Source organism: Eucyclogobius newberryi, unplaced genomic scaffold, assembly GCF_026437365.1.
Source record: "Eucyclogobius newberryi isolate DKJ021-1_F unplaced genomic scaffold, fEucNew1.0.hap1 SCAF_5, whole genome shotgun sequence".
Taxonomy (NCBI): domain Eukaryota; kingdom Metazoa; phylum Chordata; class Actinopteri; order Gobiiformes; family Gobiidae; genus Eucyclogobius; species Eucyclogobius newberryi.
In genome coordinates, this window is record NW_027316167.1 from 23,805,204 (window position 1) to 23,822,074 (window position 16,871).

Sequence of the window (16,871 nt, forward strand, 5' to 3'; positions counted from 1 at the left end):
TGTATTCATGGCCAATTTGATAGAATATGTTTTTGACACAGAAAGCAAGGAATTCTCACTTCTTCTGTGTCACTTACAGACAAAACAGGCAGACAATACACATACATAACAGTAAATAAACAAACTACGGTAAATTATTTTTGATTTAGTACTTTCTTGTTCTTTGCTGTCTCTCTGAACCATTTTTCATCATGTTTGTTGTTTTTTTGCCTGTTTTTTTGCCTAGTTTTTGCCTAAAGTATAATGAGTTTGCATTATTCTTTAATGACAAAGTTCAGGGCAGTAAAAATGCTATAAATCCCACAATGCAAAAAATTACCCTAAAACCACCAAGACACTTAGAGCTAACTCACTTTGCACCAGTAACTGACAAAACTGTCCATGAGATCATCACCAGTCTGAGTTCATCTACATGCTGCCTCAATGTGTTACTCACCAGATTTCTAAAGTCTGTGCTGAACAGTTTGTTAGCACCATTCACTCACATAGTTAACATGTCGCTTCAATCTGGAACATTCCCAATGTCTTTGAAAACTGCGGTCATAAAGCCTCTCCTAAAGAAGAGCAGTCTTGATGCCGCAGTACTGAGTCATTACCGGCCCATCTCTAATCTACATTGGGGCAAAGTCCTTGAAAAGGTTGTTTACCAATAGCTCACAGATTTCCTCTTAATAAACAACTAATTTGATATTTTTCAGTCAGGTTTTAGACCTCATCACAGCAGTGAGACTGCTCTTGTCAAGGTGACACTTTTTATAAGATAAAACAGGTTCAATCAAAAGGCAGCGGTGGTTGGGCTGGACGCCCGGTGGGCTCTGGCACCTTCACCTACGAACAAATATATTATTTAAAAAAACACAGACATCAACTTAATGCTCGCTACAGCCCATCACAAGAAACATACCCCTTTGAGGGCACGCAGTACAGGGGCTTTAAACTAGGCTTTGAATGACCCATAGCTTCAGAGGACAACAGGACACACACACACCTGGTCTACAGTGAAGACACACCCAGCTGCGCGATGAGGCGCTCCCCGAGTGAACAGCGGCACTACAAAAGAGCGTCTGATAAGGGCCTAGATACGCGTTAAAGTTGAATCCATTGTACTATTCATACCTGCTACACGGGGTGGAATCATGAACCACACACACACCATGCGCCCGGAAGTACAGACGGTCAGAGGATGAACAACAACAAAGAGCGTCTTTTAATAGTTTAGGTCTGGCGCCCCCACAGGCGGGCCAGAACAGACAGACGCACACATCCTCACTGCTACACTATTGATAAAATGTTTCCGACTTTTCACCCCCTGAACGTTGAACAAAACTTTCACATGGGCGTATAGGCGCGATTGGCCCAGGAAAAAAAAAAAACTGGAACGAGCTGGCCCCTGTCCAAGGTGTACCCCGTCTAAAGCCTCGTACAGACCGCGGCGGCCGAATCGCGCCCGACGCAGAATTTGAGCACGTGTACATTTGAAAGAAAAACGCACTGGACACGCATTCTCGACGCCTTGGATTCATGTCCGTAAAGTTCACTCAGCAGCAGACGTGCGTCCGAGTCGTCCTGCGCACATGCGCAGTGGAGGAGTTGTGCTGTGTTGCTTTTCTCGTGGTGTAAATGGAGTTTAATGGCGGACAATGGCTTTGGTTTATTAACTTTAAAAAGTCCAAAAGCGGAGGCGATGGGCTCCGGGTAGGGATGCATACCTAAAACCACGTTCAGGTTCAAGTCCGGATTTGAATCCAGAGGTTTAGGTTCAGGTCCAGACCTAATGAGTCCGGACCTGAACCATGCCATTTTTGCATAATGTTACAACAGCGTAACACAAGCTACTTCGCTAAATTAAGTTGAAGACACATGAACAAGGACGACTATCAAACACAAGGCTTAACTGCAGATTGAAATGAACTCAACTTGTCTGCTTTATTCACTGTTTTTCACTTTAAACTTACAAATCACAAGCTACAGTTAACACACATTCATGTGTTTTACTTGAGGAGCAACTTCTGAACAAGAGCATGTTGAGTATTGTTGACAGAGTCAGTCTGGGTCAAGGGTCAAAGCAGCTTTTTCATCTGATACAATGTTTTGCCTTTAGATACATTTCCACTCTTTAATTTTGCAGATCTTTTGGCATCAAAAGTCAGGTAAAAACCTTCAAACAGACAAAACACCAGTGTAAATAATTAAGTCACAGTGTAAAATAACAGAGTTACAAAAACGAGCATAAAAGTCAACTTGAATCACTATAAAGCAATCAACTTAGCAGTATCAAAAGTAGAATATGAAAATATTTTACACAACAAATCAAAATAATACATCATATTAGCAGCATTAAACACCAGACCATATTTAACAACTGTAGAACACAAATACAAAATACTATTACAACATATAAACTCCAATCAATGAATGCAGCAATTAAGCAATATTACTTTGACTTAGTATTTACTTAATACCAAATACATCACACCACAACATAACACTTAAGTTATTTCATTCATATTTACACCCAGATCAAAGACCCAGACAAGACCACGCTGACCCCGCCCCTTTAACGTGCAGCACATAAACCATCACAACATCGCACGTGGCGGCCACAGCTTAAAGCAGTTCTGATAAAGCCAGCGATCTCACCGGCTTCACTTCAACATTCACATGTGGAGACACCGCGCTGTCTCTCGCATCTTTAAACTTATTTCGCCGGCTTCAACTTATGCCCGGAAGATCCGTGCGTCGCTAATCAGGGTCCGTGTGCTCTATTGACAGCGGCGCATGTCAGTGTTGAGTCCAGAATCGAATCACCGGGGTGTCGTTTTTTTTGGACCTGAACCGAAAAGTTCAGGATCCGGTCCGTCGTAGCGGTACGCATCCCTAGCTCCGGGCCCGTCTGGGACCCGCATATACTTCAGAGGTGAGCAGAGTTTAGTCAATATCATTATTTGCTCCAAGAGCTGCGTTTTAAGGATTTTTTTTATCTTGCGGGGTTTGTTTTGGGTCTTTTTCCGGGTCGTGCGTAGCACGTCACTGGAGCGTCATCTCTGATTGGCTGCTGCGGCGCATTTTCTGAACAAAACTGAACATGTCGCACCGGCTGCTTTGGGCGCTTCGGGCGCTTCGGGCGCCTCATACGCGCGCCCAAAGCGCAGAGAGCGTACAAAAACGCACCAATCGCGTCGCAAAAACTAAGAAATCGTGCCGCGGGAAACGCTAGTGCTCGACGCGCGTTTACATAGACTTTGAATGTAAACTGGACGCTTCGGCCGCCGCGGTCTGTACGAGGCTTAAGGCCCAAAGTCTCTGGGATAGGCTCCAGTCACCCGCGACCCCTAACAAGCGGTAGAAAATGAATGAATGAATATATACGTTAGGGGAAATTTATATTTTGCATATTCATTTTCGCATGCGCATCAAAACAAAAAGCAGCATGGACGCGACAGCAACGTGTAGTCAACAGAGCAGCAGGAGTCGCCCTACGAGCAGTTACGTGAGTTTTATGACAAGGTCGGTGAGGATGGGAACAATCTAAAATTTCTGTCCAAACTTTGCTCAGCAAGTTTTCCCTCATGTTTTTGAAAATATACTGTGGGGTTGAAACCTGCAACTGCAGCTAGTGTGAGCTGAATGGACAGCACATGGGGGAAGTCTGTCCCTTCAATGTGAATGTAAATTCTGGGTAAAGATTCAAAATTGGATATGAAGATGAAATCTGACACATAGTTTCAGCATTAAACTAATACAATAATTGCTGCCTGTGGTTGTATATGGGGTGTGGACATAATTTAGAAAGATTATTGCATAATATTGAAAAAAAGAACTGAATTAATTTTGAATTATGAATTATGAACTGAACTAGTTCATGTAGAAAGTGAACTTTCCCAACACTGGTGACAAGTCCTTCTCTTACCATGACTATTACCGTAACTATACTCGTGCAGGTAGACACAGATCCCCCTAGACAAAGACAATATGACAGAGACCATCATGTGACCTTTAGTGAAGACAACTACATTCAATCAATACAACAAACCACATATGAGACATTCACTTGCAATGTACAGGCAATTATTGAAAATGTTGCTACTTAAGTGTACATAGATTTTGGTTCAGACATCTCACTGTGAAGTGTTTAGAATGTCAATTCCTTCTAAGAACAACAACTTTACAGCAACCTCAGGTTGTCCCTAGAGCTGTGACATGGACAATCTCGGCGCCCTCTCAGTGAACAGGAGATTAGGCCATGAGATGTTCACACATGCTGTCCAGGTAGTGAGGAATGTTACACAGTTTGTTATATTAGGCTGGGACTTTCTTTTTGCACATTTTGCACTCCTAGATTTAAAAGAAGGCATTCTCAAAGTGGGTAATCGTGCCAGGGTTACACTTTTGTCCCTGACAGAGACTCCCCCTTTAAGTTGCAATGCCATTACTATGACACCACTTTGCCTGCAATGTCACTGTTCAATGTCACTTTTCTAGCATGACATTTATCTCACACATTGAATACATTCCAAACACTTTCTTCCAAGTTTTAGCATTTAGTCAGTTTTCTTGAAGTGGTTTACGTCGGATCATGAGAAAATTGTGCTCCACATGAGTTCAGAGTTCAGTCTTGGAATGGTACAGTGGGAGATGAACTGAAGCATGGGATTGTGAGCAGCTGTTAAAACAAAATGTGGCTCTGCTCACTGTTTTTTGGTGCCTTGTGCAATAATGATTTGAGTGGGCAGTATCCTGTACAAGAGTTCACTTTCTGAAAGGTCCTGTCAACAGTGTTATCAATCTGTTAAATTATGCAGAGTGACAGCTTATTATTATTTATTTAGTTAGTTTGCCCTGCTTACTGTAACTTCAGACTGCTACTGACCTGCTTTCACTTCCATTATTGCATTTTCGGTTCCAGTTATTTTAATAAATCCAAGGTGGCAAAATGGAAATACTATCCAACAACAGATAAAAGCAGACCTAAAGTTGACATATATGGCTCCCTTAGCGGATGTAGTGAGATTTTTTTTTATCTACATTTTTCAAGGAACGTAAAGGTTTTCCGAGGGAATGCAATACTTTTGTGAGGGAACGCAGATTTACATGGTGCTTATGGTACAGCTCATGCAATGAAGCTGATCTAACCGCACAGTTAGTGGCCAAACTACCCCAATCTAAAGAGCTGAGTGAAAGCACATGCATTGACACAGACAAATTCAAATAGGCTGTACTTAAACTATATTGTTTAACCAGAGAGGTTAAATAGCCTGCTCTTCAGTGTCCACTGACGCACATAACAGTAAACTTCATGTAGCCTGTGGGATTTGTTTAATAAGAAGGAAAGGCATTAAAATAAAACTCACCAGAACAGCTTTACTGGTGCGAAATAAATGTCATGGCGCAGGGCGGGCTGCCGCGGGTCAGAAAACACCAAAAACATGCATGATATTATGTATCTGCATTTGTTCTTATTGCGCTAAATGGTAAAGATAACTCTAAACTATAGATAATATTTGAACCAAATGTTGTAATGTAATTTATAATAGTCCTGGTTTAGTCCTTCTTTACGAGTAGTTCTAATTTAGGTCTATTCTAGACTAGACCTGATAGTCCAAGGTTTGCTTTATCCTGCTTTATAGCGTATCCATGTTTTTTCTGGTAGATGTGGTTTATTTAGTCTTGGTTTAAACCTGGTCCTGTCCTAGGTCTGCTTTGCAATTGTCAAGTCAAGTCTCTGGTAAACACTGTGTTTCCATTGTCTGTGTTTTAGTGCTTTTGTAATGCAATATTGTCATGATCTTTTTTACAGAGTAAAGTAAATACATTTTTCATTGTTGTATTGAGTCACTGTGAGTTGTATGTGGACCTTAGTCATCCAAAAATACTGGCCCCCTGGAAAATATAAGACCCCTGCGCTAGCCGTTCAAGTAGGGAACGAAGCACCGAACCGATCTGCTGTGCGCCGAGTTAGCTGCAGAGTAGGTGTGCTCCCGTTTAGCTCTGCAGAGAAGTTGCACACCCGTTTAGCAAGATAGACAGTGCTGTGTTCTAACTGCACGCTCTCAAAAAGAGTAGCCTAAATAAACTGCAGACTGCAAATCCAACAATCTCACATCCAACTTTCTGTGGCTTTTGCTCTGCCTGCACTCAGTGCTCTGCATGGTTCTGTGAAGTGAGCTTTGCTGGTGGGCATGTGCCCCAGGGCAGGGTCACTCCATGAAGGGAACATGGACAAACAGCAAATATATTTGGATTAGGTTCTGTCAATTCCTGTGCGTTCACTCAGCTTTTTTGAGGGGGAACTTTGGCCATTTCATGTCACATCCCGTACAGTTAGACCTGTCGGCTTCAGTGCAAGACCACACCATAGCACCTTATAATTTGCATTCTCTCAAAACCTTTTGCGTTCCCTCATATAGTTATGAGATGTGTAGCAGAATTCTGCTTTTGTTCTGATCAGAACCTCACACACTGACCTCAGCAGTGTATTTCTTTCTTGTTTACTATGACTAAAACACATCACGACTCATCTCCTGCACTGTTAAAGCTTTCTCATGCTGCGATGCAATCTGCTCGGGCAGTGGGCTCGTGGGTTTGGGTCAGACCAAGAAATAATCAAGTTTAGGGAGCTCATAACAAGCTAACCAGGCAAGGCAAGGCAAGTTTATTTGTTGAGCACATTTCATACACAAGGCAATTCAAAGTGCTTCACACAGCAGGAAAAATGCATTCAAATCACAAAGAAATTACAGATACAATAAAATTAACTAATTAAAAACAATTTAAGTCATAAAAGAGAAGAGTGCAAAGAAAATCCTTTCAGTCATATGCACAGCTAAACAAAACTGTTTTTAGCTTGGATTTGAACATTGTCAGAGTAGAAGCCTGTCTCACATCTTCAGGAAGACTGTTCCAGATTTTAGCTGCATAAAACTGAAACGCAGATTCCCCATGTTTTGTCCTGACTCTGGCACCAGCAGGAGGCCGGTCCATGTTTAGTCCTGACTCTGGCACCAGCAGGAGGCCGGTCCATGTTTAGTCCTGACTCTGGCACCAGCAGGAGGCCGGTCCATGTTTAGTCCTGACTCTGGGCACCAGCAGGAGGCCGGTCCATGTTTAGTCCTGACTCTGGCACCAGCAGGAGGCCGGTCCATGTTTAGTCCTGACTCTGGGCACCAGCAGGAGGCCGGTCCATGTTTAGTCCTGACTCTGGCACCAGCAGGAGGCCGGTCCATGTTTAGTCCTGACTCTGGCACCAGCAGGAGGCCGGTCCATGTTTAGTCCTGACTCTGGCACCAGCAGAAGGCTGGTCCCTGAGGTCCTCAGAGTCCGAGATGGTTCATATGGCACTAACATATCCAAGATGTACTTTGGTGCTAGGCCATGGAGAGACTTGTACACAAGCAGAGCTGCTTTAAAGTCTATTCTCTGAGCCACAGGAGCCAGTGCAGAGACCTGAGAACAGGACTAATGTGATGGTACTTCCTGGTTCAGGTCAGGACCTGAGCAGCAGCGTTCTGGATGTACTGCAGCTGTTTTACAGCTCGTTTGGAGAGGCCAGTGAGCGGCCGTTACAGTAGTCTAATCTACTGGAGACAAACGCATGGATAAGTCTCTCCAAATCTGGTTTTGACACTATATTTTGATTTTTGCAATGTTTTTTAGATGGTAAAAAGCTGCTGATGTTATTGATTTGACGTGGCTATTAAAATTCAAGTCTGAGTCCATTATTACCCCCAGATTTCTAATTTGATTTGTAGGTTTTAGAGCGAGACTCTGGAGGTGACCGCTAACACTTTCTCTTTGTTTCTGTGCCAAAAACGATTATTTCAGTCTTGTCTTGAGTTCAGCTGGAGAAAGTTGTTTTGCATCCACAAACTGATCTGTTGGATGCAGTGACAGTGAATCCACTGGTCCATAGTCACCTGCCGACAGTGAAACACAGATCTGAGTGTCGTCTGCATAATTGTGATAGGACACATTTTCACTGCGTATCAACTGACCCAACGGCAGCATGTAGAGGTTGAACAGAAGGGGACCCAGGACTGACCCTTGGGGCACTCCACAGGTCGTGGTCTGAGACACAGCTACCAATTTCAACAAAGTAGGGTTTGAATTTAGTCACACCGTAATTAATTTCCTCATCGGACACATTCCTCCATCAATATGAGTCATCTTGTAATAAAATACGGATAATTTTGCAACGTTGTGCTGTCCCCACTGTCTGCCTACCTGTGCCAGCCTTCCTCCATGTCTGCGCTGCTCTTCATGTGCTGGGTTCCTGCATGTTTGGAGCGAGGGGAAGTGAAGGAAAGACACAAACTAGCAGTTTGTTTTTAACCATTTCTTAGAACCCGATCATCCCTAACAAATGCCGCATTCTCCATGAATGAGGGGCTTACTCAATTCAAAAAGTTTTTGTGTTGGAGGTTCTGGCCCGAATGAAACAGTGATTGGATCCGGTTCCAGACTGGAGTCGGCCTATCAGTGACCTTGGATATGTAAGATCTCTCAGTCTTGTCAATGCCTCCAATGTTGCATCTCAAGCCAAATTTGGACAGAACTGTGTAATCTGGGTAATGTATTTCAATGACGCATAAGAAAGAAACAAGCTCACCTCCAATCAGTAGCGTGTGGTGACTTTTGTGGCAGGGCAAGCAGACTCGGGATGTTCAGACATTTTTAGAAGATAACATTTATGCGCAAAAGTGAAATTAAAAATGTGCACGCAAAGGTCAGTATCGAATCCCGCGCTCCGACACGACGGGCAACTGCTCAGCTAAAGCTTGTTACAGACCGCGGCGTCCAAAGCGTCTAGTTTACATTCAAAGTCTATGTAAACGCGCGTCGAACGCGTCCTGGGTTTTCCGCTGCGCAATTTCAGCGTTTTTGCGGCGCGATTCCTGCGTTTTCAGCGCTCTCGATGTTCAGCTTTTTCCTCTGAAGTATATGCGGGTCCCAGACGGGCCCCGGAGCCCATCGCCTCCGTTTTTGGACTTTGGAAAGTTAACAAACCAAAGCCATGGTCCGCGATTAAACTCCATTTACACCACGAGAAAAGCAATGCAGCACAACTCCTCCACTGCGCATGTGCAGGACGTCTCGGACGCACGTCTGCTGTTGAGTGTATTTTACGGACGCATGCCCGGGGCGTCGAGAACGCATGTCCGAGGCGTCTGTCTTCAAATGTACACGCGTCCAACTTCTGCGTCGGGCGCAAATTTGTCGCCGCGGTGTGTACCTTGATTTACGGAGCTAAACAACCTGCGCATTAACATTGTGTACTATATTTAAGATAATTTCTGTGTAAATATCTCATGTTATAATGTGGACCTATGTGGAAAATGTCCTTGTAAACTTTGTTGGTGCGGCTCATATCCAGGAGCACTCAATAGTCCAAATTATATGGTATCTAACTGGATGCACTGAATAGCCTCACTTCACGGAGAAATTTATAACACAAACTAGTGCTCTAATTGTCGTTAAATGACTGCCTTTACTTCTAATGAATGTCTATAATTATTGGACATCTTATGCACTTGCGCAGTTAGGCACAACCTGCAAACATCCAAGATTCCCACATGTTTATTCAGCGTGATTTAAAGCTGTGTTGTCCTCAGTGCACATGTGTGGACCGCTAAACCAAGCTGATGTCTGCTCAGTTTGTAAGAGCACATGTTAGAGGCTGTTGGCCCTGCGACAAGTTGGCCACTGTCCAGGGTGTACCCCGCCTAAGGCCCGAAGTCACTGGGATAGGCTCCAGTCACCCGCAACCCCGAAAGGGAACAAGCGGTAGAAAATGGATGGATGGATGTTAGAGGTGCAGAGCATGAACAGGCCTCTGAACACGGTCAGAGATTGTGCAGTTGGGAGAGATAACCATACAAGAACAACCATACTTCCAACAGTGATTCTCAGTGGCCTGTAGAGGTCACTAAAATACTCTGTGACTTCCAGACATGCCTCAGCAGCAGGGGAAAACGGGCTTTTGGAACAATTTAAATATGGCCGTGGCTACAGAGCCGCGGCACGGTCAAATAGTCCGACAGTTTCAGGAGCCGCGACACGGCCATATAGCCTCATGGCAAACCCTAACCCTAACCTTAACCCTAACCCTAACCCGGCGCGGTCTAACCCGGCGCGGTCAAATAGCCCATCAGTTTTAGGAGCCGCGGCACAAAATAGCCTAGCAGTTTCGGCCGCGTGCCGCGGCTCTGCAGACACTCCCTTTAAATATAGTTGTGACCAGAGTTGAGGGTAGCGCTTTAGCTAGTTATTAGAGCACTCAAATTACTTTTTTAGAATAACGAGGAACGTAACTCGTGTTCACCCATGTAATCTAGAACTCCCCAAGTTACTTTTTCAAAAGGATAACACGTTAGTTCAGGTAGGTTAAGTCTCATCTCCTCACAGCGGGAGTCTTGTCCTCAGGCCAAAGAGAAGTAAACTTTCAAATGCAAGTTTTTAAAAACTCCTTCTCCTTTGCTATAACCATTATTTTGTGCTAAAACGAGCACGTTTTGTTATTGTGCATCGGTGCTCTTGCAAATTTTTTATTGCTCGAGGACAGGCCAACACGTGTATGACATTGTATTGTGGTAATCTGTCAAAATAAAAGATAAATAAAGCTCAGTCAAATTTACTTTGCTTGTTTAATTGATATTTTAATGATTATGTTACTATGTTCAGCAACGCAAAGGGATTGTCGGGAGAACGTAAAGGTTATACGAGTGATCACTGATATTGTTTTCTTACGGATTTGCGGCTCTCGTGCCCCCTGGTGGCAGAAAGTGAGTGCAGCAGGCGAGGGCAATGTTTGAAATGGTTATCTTTCATTTCATGGCCGAACTTTCTGTTGATTTTGTTTAATATTATAGAGCATGTCACCTAAACTTTGTCTCTGGAACTATGCCAGAAAAGCTAGGAAGAAAAACTAAATGGAGCAGATAAATGGGCCATTTATGACTACAATCTTGAACCCAGCTCCACAATCTATTCCACTGGACAAGGTCATCAAGAAGTCCAGCTCCGTCCTGGGCTGTGCTCTGGACTCGGTGCAGGAGGTGGGGGACAGAAGGGTCCTGGCTAGATTCACAACTATGCTGGACCATGAGTCTCACCCCCTGCTGGACACTCTGTCCACTCTGGAGAGCAGCTTCAGTGAGAGACTGATTCACCCTCGCTGTGGGAGGGAGAGGTTTCGCAGGTCTTTCCTTCCTGCTGCTGTCAGACTTTACAACAAACACTGTTAGTCCTGAACACTCGCAATACTGTCATATTCATGTGCAATTACTGTCGTGATTCATGTGCAATTACTGTCCAATTCATTTGCAATTCATGTGCAATTACTGTCGTGACACATCTTCATGTGCTATTACTGTCGTGCAATTACTGTCGTGATCACATGCAATGGTATTTATTTATTTATTTATTTTATCCATCCATCCATTTTCTGCCGCTTATCTGGGGCCAGGTCGCGGGGGCAGCAGTCTGAGCAGGGACTCCCAGACTTCCTTCTCCCCAGACACTTCCTCTAACTCCTCCAGGGGGATTCCGAGGCGTTCCCAGGCCAGCCGAGAGACATAGTCTCTCCAGCGTGTCCTGGGTCTTCCCCGGGGCTTCTTCCCGGTGGGACATGCCTGAAACACCTCCCAAGGGAGGCGCCCAGGAGGCATCCGGAACAGATGCCCGAGCCACCTCAGCTGGCTCCTCTCGACGTGGAGGAGCAGCGGCTCTACTCCGAGCTCCCCCCGTGTGGCCGAGCTCCTCACCTTATCTCTAAGGGAGCGCCCAGCCACACGGCGGAGGAAACTCATTTCGACCGCTTGTATCCGTGATCTTGTTCTTTCGGTCACTACCCAAAGCTCATGACCATAGGTGAGGGTTGGAACGTAGACCGACCGGTAAATAGAGAGCTTTGCCTTTCGGCTCAGCTCCCTCTTCACCACAACGGTCCGATGCAGCGACTGCATCACTGCAGCCGCTGCACCGATCCGCCTGTCGATCTCACGCTCCATCCTTCCCTCACTCGTGAACAAGACCCCGAGATACTTGAACTCCTCCACTAGGGGCAAGGATACCCCACCCTTTTTATTTATTTTATCTTTATTATTTTCCCCCTCCATCCCTTGTTGGGAAATGGGAGGTTTTGTCCATAGGAGTTTTTGTTTATAGGAGATCTTCTACTGAGAGTGTTTTTCAAACTTCCCAAGTGATCTGTTCTTTTCTTCTGTATCTTCCTCTGTATCTACCTGTGTTGCATCAATGAAATTTCCCCATGTGTGGACAATAAAGGATTATCTTATCTTATCTTACATCACCCAGATCTATCGCCAGAGCCACGGCAATTGTTGTTGAAAGCAAACCAAAAACAGGCTTTAACCTGTTACCATCCACCTGCGCGCCAGCGCGCGATTACCATATTTCAAAAGTTTTATTACATCATCACTTTTATTTCCGTGGTCAATACCAGCAAGCTATACATCATTTTAAAGATTATTTTCTCAACAAAACGAATATATCATTGATTGAATAATATGCCCCAATAAGCAATTGCCAATGGTTTGTGAGAAATTGTTTGACTGTACAGTCAGATAAAGAAAGGCTACTGTGAGGCTGTGCTGTGGCTTCTCCTATTCCACTGACACTGAAGTGGATTTGAGAGTTTAGCTTCCCTGAAATGTTCTAAAACTTTAACCCAAGCCCCCAATGTCTTTGCCCACAACCACAATCAAGAAAACGTGAGATAGTGGCTAATCTGGTGATTTGACTCCACTGGCAGTATTACCGTGCTTTCCGCACTATAAGGCGCACTTAAAAGCCTTTAATTTTGTCAAAGAACCACCAAGCGCTTTATATATGGATTAATTCTGGTTGCGTTTACTGACCTCGAAGCGATTTTGTGTGGTTTTGTTTCTCTTAATGTACCTGTATGTATGAAAAATTATCGAAAGTGGACCATTCATTAACAGTGCGCCTTATAATCCAGTCCGGTGTTGTGTCTCCTGCCTACCGCGTGGCTACCATAGCCGACGTCATCGTGATTGCTCAAATGAAGTAATGTTAATTATTGGTAACGCAAGAGTACTCTAACACATTACTTTTATTACAAAGTTGCGCAGTAACGTAGCGTGTTAAATTAGTCTTCCAGGACAGTAACAAGATAGGGTAATGAGATACTTTTAAAAGTAACACTACCCAACACTGGTTGGGACACACAGTAATTTTAGATTTTATTTGTCAATCACTGTTTGCCTTGATTCCCCTTTCCGCATGCCACTGCCTCCGATTAAGATAAAGTGTTAATCCTTCACTCATTGATTTGTCAGAAATCAGCTGTTTTTTGGGGGGGTTTTGAATTATTTTTTACCTTGCATAATTCCTTCAGGTCATGTCCATTTGAACTTTGAGATAAGACTGGTGCCCAGACTACACACTCTTTGTAAGTATTGGAAAAGCATTTATTCATGGCTGGCCAGGCAAACCAAACACTACTGTGTCCCTCTTTGAGACCCACAGGACAACACTTTTCCTGATGCAATATCTGGGCTGCACATCACACAACAGCTAGCCTAATGAAAGCCCAGCAAGTAATTGTGGAACTAAAGCCCTTCCATTTCTCATTTTCCTCCCTCCAATCTAACTGCAATCAAGTAAATCTCAGGCGGCAAAGGGCGGTGTGCACCAGGAAATACGGCGCCCCTTCTAATTAAGTCTTCAGGTTCTCACACACTTTTATTGTGCTGCTCGGTCTGCACAGAGCCAGGAGTGATAATTAAAGCCAAGCCCTCTTCTATGGATGTGTTTTACCCCATGATTTAATTACCTTTATTAATCAGAGACAAGATGCTAGTTTAGAAAAAGAAGAGAAAGCCGTGAATCAGCTTGTTGTTCTTGTTGTCCCAGCAACACTAATATTATAAAGATGATGATGAATTATGAGATATTTCCATTAGATACACCCTTTGTGGGTTCTTATTCAAAGTAATGATAGAAGCTGCATTGTTTGGAGATGGTTGCCAGTGCATCCAGTGGCCTTTTACACTGTATTAGTTGTTTTTCCTTTGAGGAGAAAGGAGAATACTGTTGTTGACTCTAAATTATGAATCCGAATTACCATCCCATATATATATTTATTTCTACATTTTTGCATTTATTTATTTAGTCCTTTTCTGTGTCAATATGCTAATTGGGTGTGCAAGGTTGACCTCTTGCTCAAATGTGACCAGTTTGAATCGTGTCTTCATCTTACTGTGTTTAGCTTTAGCCAAATTTTTGCATGATGGCTGCAAACGTTGTTGCTACTATGGAGCAATATGGTTAAAGTTGTTATATTACTGATCAGAAGTATTAAAAGTAACTTTTAAGAATCAGAATCATGTTTATTGCCATTGCCAATAAACAGAATCCACAAACATAGGAACTTACTTTGGTGATTCGGTGCAGCATAAAACAATGACCAATTATAAAAAACATTATATAAAATCAAAAAGAAAACAATTTAAATCTGCTATGGGATAAAAAAATCTGATGGTGGGCTCCAGCTTGAGGTCCTGGGTGACGGTGGTGCCGAGGAAGCGGAAGGAGTCTACGGTGGTGATGAGGGAGTCTGTTACTCCTGCACCAGGACACCAGCCGGTCCACCTCCCTCCTGTAGGCAGACTAATCTCCGTCCGAGATGTGCCCGATGAGGCTGGTGTCGTCCACAAACTTGATCAGTTTTACAGAGTCGTGGGGGGAGGTGCAGCAGTTTGTGTACAGGGAGAAGAGCAGAGGAGAAAGTACACAGCCCTGTGGAGCTCCTGTGCCGATGGTCCGAGTGTCTGAGACATTCTTCCCCAGCCGCAGGCACTGCCTCCGATCCGTCAGGAAGTCAGTGATCCACCTGCATGTTGAGCTGGTAGAGCTTGTCCTGGAGCAGAGCAGGGAGGATGGTGTTGAATGCAGAGCTGAAGTCCACAAACAGGACTCATTCATCCATTTAGTTTCTCTGTGACAATAAATTAATAAATATTCAACAAGGCTCCATGTGTTTGATGTGTTTGATTAAGGGATCCAAAATGTTTTGTGGTATTCATGTATGTTAGCACTAACCAACAGTTAGACTACTAACTGTAGCTTGTGATAAATGAACCCACAGGCAAGGCAAGCAAAGGCAACTTCATTTGTAGAGCACAATTCATACACAAGGCAATTCAAAGTGCTTCACAAAACAGGAAAAAATGATTGTTTTTCCTGGCCGAGATGGTAGGTTTAAGGACAGGGGACCCTGGGACATCGCCCCTCGTCCCTATAGACATTGTTTAATCAGTTTTTCACTGTTGCCCAACTGCTGTTGTGATTTTGGGCGTTGCGAAATAAATTGAATTGAATTGAGATATGCAGTTATAGTTTTATACTTTGTTCCTCAAACTATAAACTGTATAAAGAAGATTTCAAGTAATTGTGTAATTGTAATTACTGGTATATGAAATCCAACGTAATAAAAATACTGACTTAAATCCCCCCAAAAAACATAATGACACAAAGTAAATGTTACAGGTAAGACATCCATTCATCCATTTTCTACCGCTTTATCCGGGGCCGGGTCGCGGGGGCAGCAGTCTGAGCTGGGACTCCCAGACTTCCTTCTCCCCAGACACTTCCTCCAACTCCTCCGGGGGGGATCCCGAGGCGTTCCCAGGCCAGCGTGTCCTGGGTCTTCCCTGGGGCCTCTTCCCGGTGGGACATGCCTGAAACACCTCCCGAGGGAGGCGCCCAGGAGGCATCCGGAACAGATGCCTGAGCCACCTCAGCTGACTCCTCTCGACGTGGAGGAGCAGCGGCTCTACTCCGAGCTCCCCCCGTGCGGCCGAGCTCCTCACCTTATCTCTAAGGGAGCGCCCAGCCACACGGCGGAGGAAACTCATTTCGACCGCTTGTATCCGTGATCTTGTTCTTTCGGTCACTACCCAAAGCTCATGACCATAGGTGAGGGTAGGAACGTAGACCGACCGGTAAATAGAGAGCTTTGCCTTTCGGCTCAGCTCCCTCTTTACCACAACGGTCCGATGCAGCGACTGCATCACTGCAGCCGCTGCACCGATCTGCCTGTCGATCTCACGCTCCATCCTTCCATCACTCATGAAAAAGGCCCCGAGATACTTGAACTCCTCCACTTGGGGCAAGGACACCCCACCCACCTGAAGAGGGCAAGCCACCTTTTTCCGGTCGAGAACCATGGCCTCGGATTTGGAGGTGCTGATTCTCATCCCAGCCGCTTCACACTCGGCTGCAAACCGTCCCAGTGCATGTTGCAGGTCCGGGTTTGATGGAGCCATCAGGACAACATCGTCTGCAAACAGCAGAGATGGAATCCTGTGGTCCCCAAACCGGACACCCTCCGACCCCTGACTGCGCCCAGAAATTCTGTCCATAAAAATTATGAACAGAACCGGTGACAAAGGGCAGCCCTGGCGGAGTCCAACATGCACTGGGAACAGGTCTGACTTACTGCCGGCAATGCGAACACAGCTCCTGCTCCGGTCATACAGGGACCGGACTGCCCTGAGCAAAGGGCTTCAGACCCCGTACTCCCGGAGCACCCCCCAAAGGACACCCCGAGGGACACGGTCGAAAGCCTTCTCCAGATCCAAAAGGCACATGTGGACTGGTTGGGCAAACTCCCATGAACCCTCGAGCACCCGATGGAGGGTATAGAGCTGGTCCAGTGTTCCACAACCGGGACGAAAACCGCTCTGCTCCTCCTGAATCCGAGGTTCAACTATCGGTCAGATTCTCCCCTCCAATACCTTGGAATAAACCTTACCCGGGAGGCTGAGGAGTGTGATCCCTCTGTAGTTGGAACACACCCTCCGGTCCTCCTTCTTGAACAGAGGGACCGG